This window comes from Trichomycterus rosablanca, chromosome 4 (genome assembly GCF_030014385.1).
Source record: "Trichomycterus rosablanca isolate fTriRos1 chromosome 4, fTriRos1.hap1, whole genome shotgun sequence".
Classification (NCBI taxonomy): domain Eukaryota; kingdom Metazoa; phylum Chordata; class Actinopteri; order Siluriformes; family Trichomycteridae; genus Trichomycterus; species Trichomycterus rosablanca.
In genome coordinates this window covers 47426219-47441338 of record NC_085991.1, presented here as the reverse complement: position 1 = coordinate 47441338, position 15120 = coordinate 47426219, and the positions used below count along the sequence as shown (strand labels likewise).

The following is a 15120-nucleotide window of genomic DNA, read 5'->3' as shown; positions in this document are numbered from 1 at the left end:
GCATGTGTAATAACCTGCCGCTGGCTCTGTAGGTTCACAAACACTGTGCTGTGTGTATCATGAATGTCCTGCAGACACACAGAGTCTAATCTCACGCCTTCTATTTCCCACCGGCCTGCAAACAGGTGCACAGGCTTTATTACAATTCACAATTAGCCTGTTTATTCTCATAGCTTGTTTATGAATCCGACAATGGCTGGGTCTCTGTCCTGAGATCTTAACATGTAAAAATGTCTCGTAAACGTGTAAAACATGTAAACGTCATTTGTTTGTCAATGTTGGTTTCAAATATGTATGTAAGTAAGCTTAAACAAACCTTCCGAAAGGTTGCTGTTATTAAAGCAAAAGTGGGAACATACCACAGCAGAAATTCAATAATTCATGTATAATTCTTAATGTTTCAATTTTTTGATTGAATTGCAACAACAGACTAGTTGTAGCCTACTGGTTAAAGTACTGGACTAGTAAGCAAAAGGTTTCTGGTTCAAACCCCACTACTGCCAGGTTGCCACTGTTGGGCCCTAGAGCAAGGCCCTTAATCCTAAATTGGATAAAAGCGTCTGCTAAATGCTATACATGTGAACAGTCTCTTACATCTGTATTTGTTTAAATTGTTCACATTGTTTCCTGTTTATCCGATTCAGGGTCACGGTGGGTCCAATTCACTGGGCGAAAGGTAGGAAACACCTCAGACAGGTCACCAGTCCATCAGTGGGCAAACACACACCCACCCACCATACACACATTCAATTTTGTATCTCCAACTGGGTGGCACGGTGGCTCAGTGGGTAGCACTGTCGCCTCACAGCAAGAAGGTCCTGGATTCGATCCCCAGGTGGGGCGGTCTGGGTCCTTTCTGTGTGGAGTTTGCATGTTCTCTCCGTGTCTGTGTGGGTTTTCTTCCGTGTGCTCCGGTTTCCTCCCACAGTCCAAAGACATGCAAGTGAGGTGAATTGGAGATACAAAATTGTCCATGACTGTGTTTGATATTAAACTTGTGTAATGAGTAACTACCATTCCTGTCATGAATGTAACCAAAGTGTAAGACGTTAAGATCCTAATAAACAAACAAACAAACTGTTGGGCCCTTGAGAAAGGCCCTTAATCCTCAATTGAATAAAAGCATCTGCTAAATGTCTCATATATCTGTATTTGTTTTAATTGTTTGCATTGTTTTCTATTTATTACTTCATTCATTGTCTGTTTTACCACGGCTTTATCCGATTCAGGGTCACGGTGGGTCCAATTCACTGGGCGAAAGGTAGGAAACACCTCAGACAGGTCACCAGCCCATCAGTGGGCAAACACACCCACCCACCACACACACATTCATATCGAGGAGCAATTTTGTATCTCCAGTTCACCCGACTACACATCTTCGGACTGTGGGAGGAAACCGGAGCTCCTGCAAACTCCACACAGAAGGGACCCGGACCACTCCACCTGGGAATCAAACCCAGGACCTTCTTGCTTTGAGGCGACAGTGCTACCCATTAAGCTACTGTGCCGGCGTTACTTGTTTTATGATATTCATTTTTAAATGTTTTAAATACATTTATGCCATTGTGGCAGCAGGTGTAGCTCCTTCACATAATGTCACTACACTGTCATCGCTTTGTGATGACTGGCTACACAGATGGGTCACCTTTCTCCAGCGCCCTCTGTCTGGTCTCGCTTGTAGCAGACTAGCCCCTTATAATACAACCCCAAATCAGAAAAAAGTTGGGACAGCATGGAAATGCAAATAATAAAAAAACACAGAGTTTCTTACATTTACTTTGACTTTTATTTAATTACAGACAGGATGAACCTGAGATATTTCATGTTTTATCTGCTCAGCTTCAATTAATTTATTAATAAACATCCATTCCTGCATTTCAGGCCTGCAACACATTCCAAAAAAAGTTGGGACAGTAAAGCATCTACCACTTTGTAATGTTGCCGTTCCTTTTCACCACACTTAAAAAAGGTTTTGGCACCGAGGAGACCAAGTGATTTAATGTTTCAGCTTTTATTTTGTCTCAATCTTCCTGCAAACACGTCTTAAGATGTGCAACAGTACGGGGTCGTCAATGTCGCATTTTTCCTTTCAGAATTCTCTAGTGGGGACAGGTCAGGACTGCAGGCAGGCCAGTCCAGTACCCGTACCCTCTTCTTCTTCAGCCATGCCTTCGTAATGTGTGCAGCATGTGGTTTTGCATCGTCTTGTAGAAAAATGCTGGACGTCCCTGGAAAAGACGACGTCTTGAAGGCAGCACATGTTGCTCTAAGATCTCAATGTACTTTTCTGCATTAATGCTGCATCACAGAAGTGTAAATGACCTTTACCAAGGGCTCTGACACACCCCCATACCATGACAGACCCTGGTACTGACACACCCCCATACCATGACAGACCCTGGTACTGACACACCCACATACCATGACAGACCCTGGTACTGACACACCCCCATACCATGACAGACCCTGGTACTGACACACCCCCATACCATGACAGACCCTGGCACTGACACACCCCCATACCATCACAGACCCTGGTACTGACACAGCCCCATACCATGACAGACCCTGGCACTGACACAGCCCCATACCATGACAGACCCTGGTACTGACACAGCCCCATACCATGACAGACCCTGGTACTGACACAGCCCCATACCATGACAGACCCTGGTACTGACACACCCCCATACCATGACAGACCCTGGCACTGACACACCTCCATACCATGACAGACCCTGGCTTTTGGACTTGTTGCTGATAACAGTCTGGATGGTCCATTTTGTCTTTGGTCCGAAGCACACGGCGTCCATTTTTCCCAAAAAAGACCTGGAATGCTGATTCATCTGACCACAATACACGTTTCCACTGTGTGATGGTCCATCCTAGATGCCTCCGAGCCCAGAGAAGTCAACGCCGCTTCTGGACATGGTTAACATAAGGCTTCTTTTTTGCACAGTAAAGTTTTAAGTGGCATTTGTGCATGTAACTCAGTGATTGTTCTGGTTCTCATACCTGATTTGGTACAGTTTTTATGACAGATGCCCTTCCTGACGCAACCCTCTTCATGGTCAAGCTGTGCGTCCATCATCCAACCACAAACAAAATTAAATACTAGAAAATAAAGGGTGGCCAAAATAACAGAAATAAATAAACAAACAAATAAACAAAAAAGCCAATTTAAATCTTTAGCCCAGTGCTGAGAGGGGATATGACAGATTGACGATCACATTAGTGGAGCAAGGAATTAAAGAGAAGTTGTTTCTGGAATAGGGTTTGGACTCATCATGACTCTGATGAATCCGTTCCTGAAGATCACTGACTGGATAAAATTGGAACCAGTCTGCATATGCTAGCCAACAAATGTTAAATTGACTGGACTTTTATTTTGAAAAACAAGTAAATCCTGACCAAGCAGCCAATTAGGGGCTTCCTACCAGCCAGGGGCATCAAGCTTTCATTTTTTCTATCCATCCGACCAAAGGCTTTACCCAAAAATAAGCTGCATCTGTGGGGCAGCTGGATACCACTGAGCCCTTCACATTCCTCCATCTATCACACTGTACTTTTTTTCTACCCTGGCGTGTTATTAAGTTACAAGAGTATCATCATACCTGCCAAGCATTGCGTTCTTAGATCTGGAGAAGCACTTTTAGAAGAAAGGTGGTAGAACTCCGTGTTCTTTAGGTCTCAGACAATGAGTTACTGTTTTTCTTGCTTGGATCTGATTAATGTTTCGTTGGACGAATGAGTGCAATGGCTTGCAGATGTGGCTCACCCCGAACAGCATCGCTGCCCTTTTTAAAAGGTAGATGAAGTCATGCAGATGCTGGCGGAACTTTGCATCATGGGAAGAAATCAGTGCGGCTTTTTTGTTTGTGTCTAACAGCACCAGCCTGTGGTGTTATTCCAGCCTCTAATGTCTAATGCGTGACATGCCTCGCCGTGCTGATTGCATTTCAAACATTCTTCACCCAGTTTACCTCATTGTAAACAACGCACAATCTTTTGAGAACCATTGGTGTGATTGTCCCTGTCCGGGGTGTTTTTCTGCTTGGTGCCCAGTGTTTCCCTGGTGGCACCAGTCCCAACCAGTTAGTAAAAATGACTGAATGAATGAATAAATGATCCTATGTTGTTGTTTTTTTTAATGCATTTTCTCCCCATTTTCCTCCCGATTTAACACACTCAATTTTGTCTTCCACTGCTTAGAGATTCCAGATTGCATCCGAGGAGAGCATGTCGCTGTACACGCCTATTCAGACACGTGTACAGCCCTCCTCTTCTCGCCCCTGCATTCTGCACAGGCATCTCTTCTGCCAATCAGGGTCCTTACACAGCGTATGAAAACACACCCACCCACACATAGTCCGGTCCCCATCCTGCAGATACGGTGGCCAATTAATATCTGCTGCAGGCACTGCCAATTATGCCCGCCAGATGGCGCCCAGTCGACCGGTGGCAACAACGAGTTTCGAACCCAGAAGTTCAGAAACTCGGTGCTGGTGTGCAAGCGTAATATCCCGTTCAAACACTTTTGAATGTCTTTATTGAACACATTCATTAAATATTTACAGTCAAGGCTGTGGAAAAAGTATGTGAACCCTTCTATTAAATCAAGGTCATAGCCATGAATTAAACCTTTATCAAGCTCTACAATACAGTTCTTGAATACACCACTAGGTGCTACTTGGACACATCATCAGTGATGAACCCGAGGTCCTTGGGTGTTTCGGGTCTTTGATCATCAAACACCCTCGCTCGGGCGACCCAGCCGGGGGTGATCAGCCCCCAACTTGTGTCCAAGTGGCCTGCTACTCCAAGGGTCCCCCCTCCGGATCCATAGCCATCTTGAGGCTTTCTCCGCAGCCTCTATGATATTCTTAATGGCTTTTCTGCACAGCTGACCCTTAACTCCAAGGAGCTTCAAGGTGCGGGGCAGAGACTGGCCAGCAAAACCCCTGCACCCCACCTCGACTGGTTCGCATCGGGCTTTCCAGCCTTTGCTCCGACACTCAGCCACTAACTCAGAGTATTTGGCCCTCTTACGTTCATTGGCCTCCTCAACTCTGTCTTCCCAGGGAACAGTCAGCTCCACCAGGACCACTTGCTTTGCTGACTCCGATGTCAACACCACGTCTGGGCGGAGTGAAGTGGCCAAGATGTGCTCTGGGAACTTAAGCTGTTTCCCCAGGTCGACTTGGAGTTCCCAGTCTCGTGCTGTGGTGAGAAGCCCTCCAGAGGAACCTGGCTGATGTTGTGCCTGCTCTCCAGCTCTGACGAAGGTAATGAGCTTCTTTGGGGGGGGCTGGTATCTGCAGTTGGAGATTGCTATGCTGAGCGTATCTGCCAGAGCCCTAAGGACCTGGTCATGTCGCCAGCGATAACGCCCTTCCCCCAAGGCCTTCGGGCAGCAACTGAGGATATGCTCTAGCGTGGCTCTCCTCTCACATAGCTGGCATGCCGCAGTGTCTGCCATGCCCCAGCGCTGCAAATTGGTTGGGCTTGGAAGAACGTCATACACGGATAGGATGAGAAACTTGAGGTGCTGGGGCTCCAGTCTCCAGAGCTCTGGCCAGGTAAATTTCCGCTTTTCGGCGTGTTCCCACCTTGTCCAGGCGCCTTGTTGGTACATAGCCACCATCTTGATCCGCCGATTTTCCTCCACTTCTACTCGGATCTCATCCTGTACCATTTGACGTCTCTCCATTCTTCCAGCTTTATCGTAGCGAGGTTTAGAGAAGCTACCAAGCCCAGCCCGACCCACTGCTGTGTTACCCACCAAGATGTTGTGCTCCAGGCGTTGCCAGGCAGATGTTGATGATCCTGATGTTACCCTCAACTGGAAGTTGTTATAATAGTCCAGGATGAGGTTAGTGATAGCTACTGGCACATGATGTCTTGTCAACTCTGTTTCCACGAGTTTGTGGGGGATGGATCCATAGGCGTTAGATCGTTAGATCCAGCCAGAGTGTTGCCAAATCCCCTCTGCTTGCCTTTGCCTCCCGGATGAGCTGCGAGACCACACCCGTGTGCTCTAGGCATCCTGGAACACCAGGGACTCCACCCTTCTGCACTGAGGTGTCAATATAACCGTTCTTCAAGAGGAAGTCAGTCAGCCGTTGGGACACTATCTTAAAGAAGATCTTCCCTTCGACGCAGAGCAGCGAGATGATGCGGAATTGGTCGATTTTACTCACGTCCTCTTCCTTTGGGATCCAGACTCCCTCTGCAGCCCGCCACTGGGCGGCGACCTTCTTCCTACGCCAGATCACCTTTAAGATCTTCCAGAGTCGCACAAGCAGCTTGGGACACTGCTTGTAGACTCTGTATGGGACCCCACTAGGGCCTGGAGAGGAGCTTGATCTTGCAGCCATCACTGCGTCTTTGACCTCTTTCAGGGTAGGCTCTGCGGTGTTAAACTGCACCACGGGCACTGGTGGCTTTTACAGAGTTACTGCACAAATGCCACTTTAAACTCTACTGTACATACAAGAAGCCTCATGTTAACCATGTCCAGAAGCGGAGACGACTTCTCTGGGCTCGGAGGCATCACACAGTGGACCATCACACAGTGGAAACGTGTATTGTGGTCAGATGAATTAGCATTCCAGGTCATTTTTGGGAAAAAATGGACGCCGTGTGCTCGGAACCAAAGACAAAAAGGACCATCCAGACTGTTATCAGTAACAAGTCCAAAAGCCAGGGTCTGTCATTGTATGGGGTGTGTCAGTACCAGGGTCTGTCATGGTATGGGGTGTGTCAGTACCAGGGTCTGTCATGGTATGGGGCTGTGTCAGTACCAGGGTCTGTCAAGGCATGGGGTGTGTCAGTACCAGGGTCTGTCATGGTATGGGGGTGTGTCAGTACCAGGGTCTGTCATGGTATGGGGGTGTGTCAGTACCAGGGTCTGTCATGGTATGGGGGTGTGTCAGTACCAGGGTCTGTCATGGTATGGGGGTGTGTCAGTACCAGGGTCTGTCATGGTATGGGGTGTGTCAGTACCAGGGTCTGTCATGGTATGGAGTGTGTCAGTACCAGGGTCTGTCATGGTATGGGGTGTGTCAGTACCAGGGTCTGTCATGGTATGGGGGTGTGTCAGTACCAGGGTCTGTCATGGTATGGGGGTGTGTCAGTACCAGGGTCTGTCATGGTATGGGGTGTGTCAGTACCAGGGTCTGTCATGGTATGGAGTGTGTCAGTACCAGGGTCTGTCATGGTATGGGGGTGTGTCAGTACCAGGGTCTGTCATGGTATGGGGGTGTGTCAGTACCAGGGTCTGTCATGGTATGGGGTGTGTCAGTACCAGGGTCTGTCATGGTATGGGGGTGTGTCGGTACCCTTGGTAAAGATCATTTACACTTCTGTGATGCAGCATTAATGCAGAAAAGTACATTGAGATCTTTTCTGCAGTCCTGACCTGTCCCCAATAGATAATTCTGAAAGGAAAAACGCGACAACGACGACCCCGTACTGTTGTACATCTTAAGACGTGTTTGCAGGAAGAACGAGACAAAATAAAAGCTGAAACACTAAATCACTTGGTCTCCTCGGTGCCAAAACCTCTTTTAAGTGTGGTGAAAAGGAACGGCAACATTACAAAGTGGTAAATGCTTTACTGTGCTTTGAGACAATGTCCATTGTAAAAAGCACTATATAAATAAATTTGACTTGACTTGACTGTTCCAACTTTATTTGGAATGTGTTGCAGGTCTGAAATGCAGGAATGGATGTTTATTAATAAATGAAATGAAGTTGAGCAGATAAAACATGAAATATCTCAGGTTCATCCTGTCTGACATCAAATAAAAGTCAAAGAAAATGTATGAAACTCTGTGTTTTTGTCATTATTTGCATTTTCCATACTGTCCCAACTTTTTCTGATTTGGGGTTGTCATCTTCTGCACACGTGTCGAAGGGTGTGTGTTAATTACTGCCCTCCTTGGTCAGGACTGGAGGTCAGCAGCAGTAGAGACAACAAAATATGATTGGGCAATTGGATACGACTAGATTGGGAGGAAGATTAGGGGAAAAATGCATTTAAAATCACTTGCTGCAAAGTGGGAATACAACCTGGAAAGGGCGCCAATTCATAACAATAGGGTAGTTGTAGCCTAGCGGTTAAGGTACTGGACTAGTAATCAAATGGTTGCTGGTTTAAGCCCCACCACTGTCAGGTTGCAAACTGTTAGGTCCTTGAGCAAGGCCCTTAATTGCTCAGTTGCTTAGACAGTACTGTAGGTCACTTTGGATAAAAGCATCTGCTAAATGCCAAAAAATGTAAATAAACTAGTAATCAAAAGGTTGCTTGTTCAAGACCCACCACTGACAGGTTGCAAACTGTTGGGCCCTTGAGCAAGGCCCTTAACCATCAATTGCTTACACTGTATACTGTCCCAGTACTGTAAGTCACTTCGGATAAATGTAAAGCCAACTTTCGACATGTTTTTTGAAAGTGTGATAAAACCAAAGAACCCAGAAAACCACCACAGACAGTAACAGGAAGCAAAGATTCAAATTTAGATCCTCAGGACCCTGACGCTGCGCAGCACCCACATAACCAGTCGTGTCACCGTCGTGCAGTTTGCAAAATGTCTCATGTAGTGAAATTTGAAAAACCAGATCAGCACTTCACACAGACTATTCATCCTAATTCTCGTGACTGAATCTCAGCGTACAGTATCAAAATCCCCCCTCGTATGCAAAGTGAATTTAATAGGGGTGAATCTTCGAATGCCATTACTTTCCAACACGGCCTCGTTCCCCACCAGCACAAGATGTACTGAGACCGCAATCGAAATCGAAAAGGGAGCATTTTGGGGGAGCTATTGGAGGCTTGGAGGCTCTAATAAAATGTAATCCTATTACGTGGTGTTCCCTAGAGGCCAGTGATAACAAACGTTTCCCTAATAACATGATGAGGCCATTCCCAAATGGGAGCCTCGTTCCTGGTTACCTCCTGTGGCCACTTATTGCCTTCTCCATAGTGAGCTTCTCTACGAGTCTAACTGTGGGTTAGGGGCAATCAAATATTGCATGAACCATAACTGAGATATCAATTCTTCCCCAGTTTAGCTCTGCATTTAGCAACCTTTTTTTTTTACAAACATAAAAAAGCAATCAGAAGTGACCGAAGGGTCAGAAAAACACAAGAATTAAATTAATCTGTCACCACATGCATTCAGTGCTCCCAATGTGCCCCCGAACAATGTAATGCTCAAGCAAACACCAAACATTTCTCTCGACATACTTTTTTAACCTGCTTTCACCCTTAATGGTCAGGACTCACACAGGACCACTGCAGAGCAGGTATTATTTCGGTGGTGGATCATTCTCAGCACTGCAGTGACACTGACATGGTGGTGGTGTGTTAGTGTGTGTTGTGCTGGTATGAGTGGATCAGACACAGCAGCGCTGCTGGAGTTTTTAAACACCGTGTCCACTCACTGTCCACTCTATTAGACACTCCTACCTAGTTGGTCCACCTTGTAGATGTAAAGTCAGAGACGATCGCTCATCTATTGCTGCTGTTTGAGTTGGTCATCTTCTAGACCTTCATCAGTGGTCACAGGACGCTGCCCACAGGGCGCTGTTGGCTGGATATTTTTGGTTGGTGGATGATTCTCAGTCCAGCAGTGACAGTGAGGTGTTTAAAAAGTCCAGCAGCGCTGCTGTGTCTGATCCACTCATACCAGCACAACACACACTAACACACCACCACCATGTCAGTGTCACTGCAGTGCTGAGAATGATCCACCACCTAAATAATACCTGCTCTGTGGTGGTCCTGACCATTGAAGAACAGCATGAAAGGGGGGTAACAAAGCATGCAGAGAAACAGATGGACTACAGTCAGTAATTGTAGAACTACAAAGTGCTTCTATATGGTAAGTGGAGCTGATAAAATGGACAGTGAGTGTAGAAACAAGGAGGTGGTTTTAATGTTATGGCTGATCAGTATATATGCGTATATTTGATTTATTACACCTGTTAGCAATTGTTGTGGCTGAAACATGTGACTTCTATGAATAAAAGGGGTGTACCAATAATTTTGTCCATAATTGTATCACAGCCAGATTAACAGGTCTGCTAGCGTACTAGTTTGCTGGTGTAAACTTCATTGAAGGTTAAAGATAATCAGTGCTGGTGATCCATAAAGAACAGCATCACTGTTTTCAGAACTTAATAACAGTTTTTTAGCACCCATACACCAGTGTTGCCAACTCCTCAGTAAGGAAAGTAGCTATTGGCTGTCCTAAAAGTCGCTAAATGACATCATAGCTTAATCTGCATAAGCGTTAGCGCGTGTTGACAGGTCTATCTCTTATTATAAGTAGTGGTAGCACATCTCGATAGGTCTATATATTATTATAAACTATAGGTAGCACATCTCAATAGATCCACTGGGTTCGATCCCCAGGTGGGGCGGTCCGGGTTCTTTCTGTGTGGAGCTCGCATGTTCTCCCCGTGTCTGCGGGTGCTCCGGTTTCCTCCCACACTCCAAAGACGTGCAAGTGAGGTGAATTGGAGACACTAAATTGTCCATGACTGTGTTTGATATAACCTTGTGAACTGATGAACCTTGTGTAACAAGTAACTACCGTTCCTGTCATGAATGTAACCAAAGTGTAAAACATGACGTTACAATCCTAATAAACAAACAAACAATAGATCCATTGATCTGTATCTCAGACATATATCTCAAATTTATTTATTAGGATTTTAATTAAATTAACAAATTTGTAGTAAATAATATGCTAACCCTTTATGAAGAATATTTTCTAAGGTTTTGCCTCCATGATTTATAAGTTGGATAAGATCCCAGTGAGAAAACTATAGATCACACAGATCTTATCTTTAGCTACAAAAAACATGGAATAAGGAACACATAATTAGAACTGAACTGACAAGGAAAAAGCAACAAAATTGTTTTACGTATACAAACAGCTAAATACAAGATAATGTAATAAATGCTCAACATATTCACGCAGTAATTCACTTTATTAGACACAACATTGACTGTACCAGTTGAACTGCTAAGAAAACTGAAAAATAACCGAATACCTCGTGTTGTCATAATATTAAGGTCGCAGATGGTTATTTAAAAACGATTGGCTTTCCTATATGTATGAAAAATGCTCTAAAATCACAGAACGCATCTATAAATGTGGTTAAATAAAACGTTAACACATAGCATTAGATAAACAACTGTTATTCAACTGTATGCAATCAAGTATAGCTAATTTGAGCATCTTCCATAGTTCTAAAATAGAATACAAAAGAAGTCACATAATAACGGCATTACATACACTTAAACTTTAAACTTTTAAAGGAATTAAAACTAAAATCACACATTACTAACCGCTAGCAGAAATAAATTAGACAAAGTTAGCACAGACTTATAGGCGTTCCACTGAACGAGTCAAAAACAGATGTGCGCATGCTCTGTAAGACAAATCGATGGGTACTTTGGGTAGGATAAATCAACAGAGAACAACGACAGCACCCGTTGAGAACAGTAACTGCAGAACGATGTGTGCTTTCACATCCAAGTCTCCAAAAGTCTCCAATAACATCAGAGAAGTCGCTAGATTTGTCGCTAGTCGCTTTTTTGAAAATAAGTCACTTCAGGGGTCTTAAAACTTGCTAAATATAGCAACAAAGTCACTAAGTTGGCAACACTGCCATAAACAAACCCCCTTTAATTGGCTGAAGTGCTCTTTAAATAAAGGCTCATCATTTAGGACCAAACCAGCTACAGGTGGATTCATGTTCCTACAGATGAGTAAACAAAACAAGCTGCACATATTTAACACATTTCATGAACATAAATCAATTTAAATGAATCATTTTTACCTCAGTAAACATTACTTTAAAAGTTAATAAGTTAAATAAGTATATAAACACTAGAACATAATCAGAAACTCCCCCCTAATCAGCAAACTTACTTGGTTCCAAAAATGGAGGGAAAAGAAAAGTACAAAACACATCGACACTCACAGCTCGAGTTCTTTGTCTCTCCAGGATCAGCTGCCATCGGGCTAACAAGGACTGGTATGTAAAATTGATTTAACCTTTTTTATTGACTTATAACAGGTTAAAATGAAGACTGTAGGTTTTGTAAACTGTGTACATATTCATTCACCAATCTGCATAATGCCCAATGATCAAGTCACTGTGTTTGTGTTTGTATCTCAGTTAATGATGCCGGTGTTTATAACGGGATGTTGGACAATCTGAAATCATGTAAATAAAATCGTGTAAATTGTAGTGATGGCCAGATGAAGCCTCATGAAGCCTTGAAGCTTTCCATCCAATTGGTAAAAAAAAAAAAAGGTTTATTTCTTGAGGCTTCATGTGCACACAAAACCCCCTGCTGGTCAAGACCTTTACTGTCATTTCAACTATGTGTGATGGCCTCTTGAATAGAAATATTCATTCATTCATTTTCTTATCCGCTTATCCAATTAGTGTCGCAGGAGGTGCTGGAGCCTATCCCAACTTTTCAATGGGCGTAAGGCACACAGTAACACCCTGGACGGGACGCCAGTCCATTGCAGGGCAGACACACACACACACACACACACACACACACCCATTCACTTATAGGGCAATTCAGTGTCTCCAATTAACCTGACTGCATGTTTTTGGACTGTGGGAGGAAACCCACACAGACAATGGGAGAACATGCAAACTCCCCGGCTGGGGATCGAACCCAGGACCTCCTTGCTGTGAGGCGACAGTGCTACCCACTAAGCCACCGTGTCGCCCCTAAATAGAAATAAAACACCTTAATTTGATTTTGTGTGGTTCATGCATTCATTCATTTCATCTGTTTTTGATGTGTGGGTAAAGGTAATAGAGGTCTTGTCATTACGATCTTAGTCAATGTTTAAATAAATTCAATAGGAATGTGTCTAACAATCATGGAGACCAAAGCCTCTTCCAGCTCCTCCTTTCTGATCACTGCTTTGTAAAGATTAGATTAGATTTAACTTTAATTCTCATTGAAAAGTACAGTACTCACCAATGAAATTCACTTTAGTATCCAATCCGAATTGCAAATAGCATGTAGGGTGCAGAGAATAATGCAGTATATAAATATGTATATACAGTATATACACATTTTATATACATGTGCATAATAATGTTAACAGTGCAAAAATAAAATTAGGTTATGGTTTAATTACAGTATTTGCATGGCAGAAGTAATTACATTAACGTGCACATGTGCAATGGTTGTTTGTTTTTATTTTGTGGTATGTGTGTGATGAATACAGTATCAGTATGGTCAATGTCATTATTATCATCCAACACTAACACGCAAATTTTGCGGGGATCCATTGCGCCTCACAAAGGTTAATAAATTACTCCAACACCCGAACCACTTTCTGAACCAGCGAGGCTTCACACGTCATCGCCTCGATACGCACTTCATAAAAAACTTGCTGAATTTCTTGACACACGCCCCGAAGCCTCGGCACAGTACGTCCCATCACTAGGTTAAGGGCCTTGCTCAAGGGCCCAACAGTGGGTGCTGGCAGAGCTGGGATTCAAACTCTCAACCTTTCAGTTGATTGCCCAAAGCTCTATCTACTAGGCTACCACTGTCCCTCTACCACTGTAAGTTGGCGATAGTGGGGATTGAACCAACATTCCTCTGATCACTAGTCCAGTACCTTAACTACTTTAGTAGTAGTTTAGTCATCTGCTATTTAGTAAAGGCTTTTATCCAAAGTGACCTAGACTTGTTACTGAGTACAATGCAAGCCACTGAGAATTTGCTCAGAGACCCAACAGAGGTAACTTGGCGGTAAATTGACTGTAACGGAGTTTCTGATCACTAGTCCAGTACTTTAACCAATGAACCAATCTCTTTAATGGGATTTGTTTGAGCTACCACTGCCCTCACGACTGCTCTTCTGATTGAATCTTCACAGACACATTTAAAAATCCTCTGCAGGCGTTTACAGCTGCACAGCACATGATTTTATATTAATGTCTGTGGTTTCGGGATGGGACGTCCAGCAAGATTCCCCCTTTTTCTCATTACACTGAAACATTTATAAATCTGTGTTTGGGCAGCTGTCCATGTGCTACAGCTGCTATAGATAGGTAAAAAAACACACACACTGGTATTCCTTTAATAAGATTTGATCGAATACGACCAGTAATTTAGTCCGACCCTCAGCTCTGGGCTCCTGCTGGCAGTGGAGCAACGGTTAAGTAAAACAAATGTCTTTCATCAAACTTCAGTTGCACTAATCTGCATTGTTCCTCCTGCCATTTGTCCCGGGGCTGCAGGGTAGAAAGAGCGAGGGCGGGGGGCAGCGGAAGTCGGATTCGGCGAAAGCGGTGGGTGGTGGTGCATCCCAGAAGGAGGCCAATCATAAAGTCTCCACCCTCATCCTGCCACAGAGCCCTGGGTGGACTCAGGTGCACCATGCGTGCGCTAATAATGCCTAAACTTGTTTGTTAACAGATTCAACTCCTGAGTAGGAAAATAAAAGAATTACGCTTCTGCAGAGCAACAAACTATAGGAATAATGAATAAATTCTTCATCCTCAGCAGCACATGGTATCAGTTTAAGTCTCTGAAATAATGTAGAATATTTAGCCGTGAGCCTGTTAAGCATCCTGCTGCAAAACCTTTGAAATTTATATGGCTGCTACACGAGGCATTCACTCCTCTGAAAAGGCCGTCCATAAAATTTCTGATTTTTTGAGAACATTTGTGAGGCCAGGTAATGATTTTTAGATAAAAAGACCAGACGTTTCAAATCATCTCAGCTGAGTTAAGGTCATTTACATTTGCACCATTTAGGTGCATGAAGGTTAAGGGCCTTGCTTAGGGGCCCCAACAATGATAATTAGCAGGTTGCCACTGCACTCCTACCTATAAGGACTTGTGTGGATCACTGGAGAGTCTTCACACTAAATTAGTTAATCCATATCTTTATAGACGCTGCCTTGGTAAACACCTACCCTAAAAGTTTAGGATTTTAGCGTCATGTTTTACACTTTGGTTACATTCATGACAGGAACGGTATAGTTACTGGTCACAATTTTAATCTCAAACACAGTCATGGACAGTTTTGTCCCTCCAGTTCACCTCACTTG

General features: G+C 44.0%; 1 pseudogene; it reads right to left on the bottom strand.

The window, feature by feature from the left end:
• Positions 1 to 4742: 4742 nt before the first annotated feature.
• LOC134311966 (uncharacterized) lies at positions 4743 to 13418 on the bottom strand (annotated as a pseudogene).
• Between the last annotated feature and the right edge of the window lie 1702 nt (positions 13419 to 15120).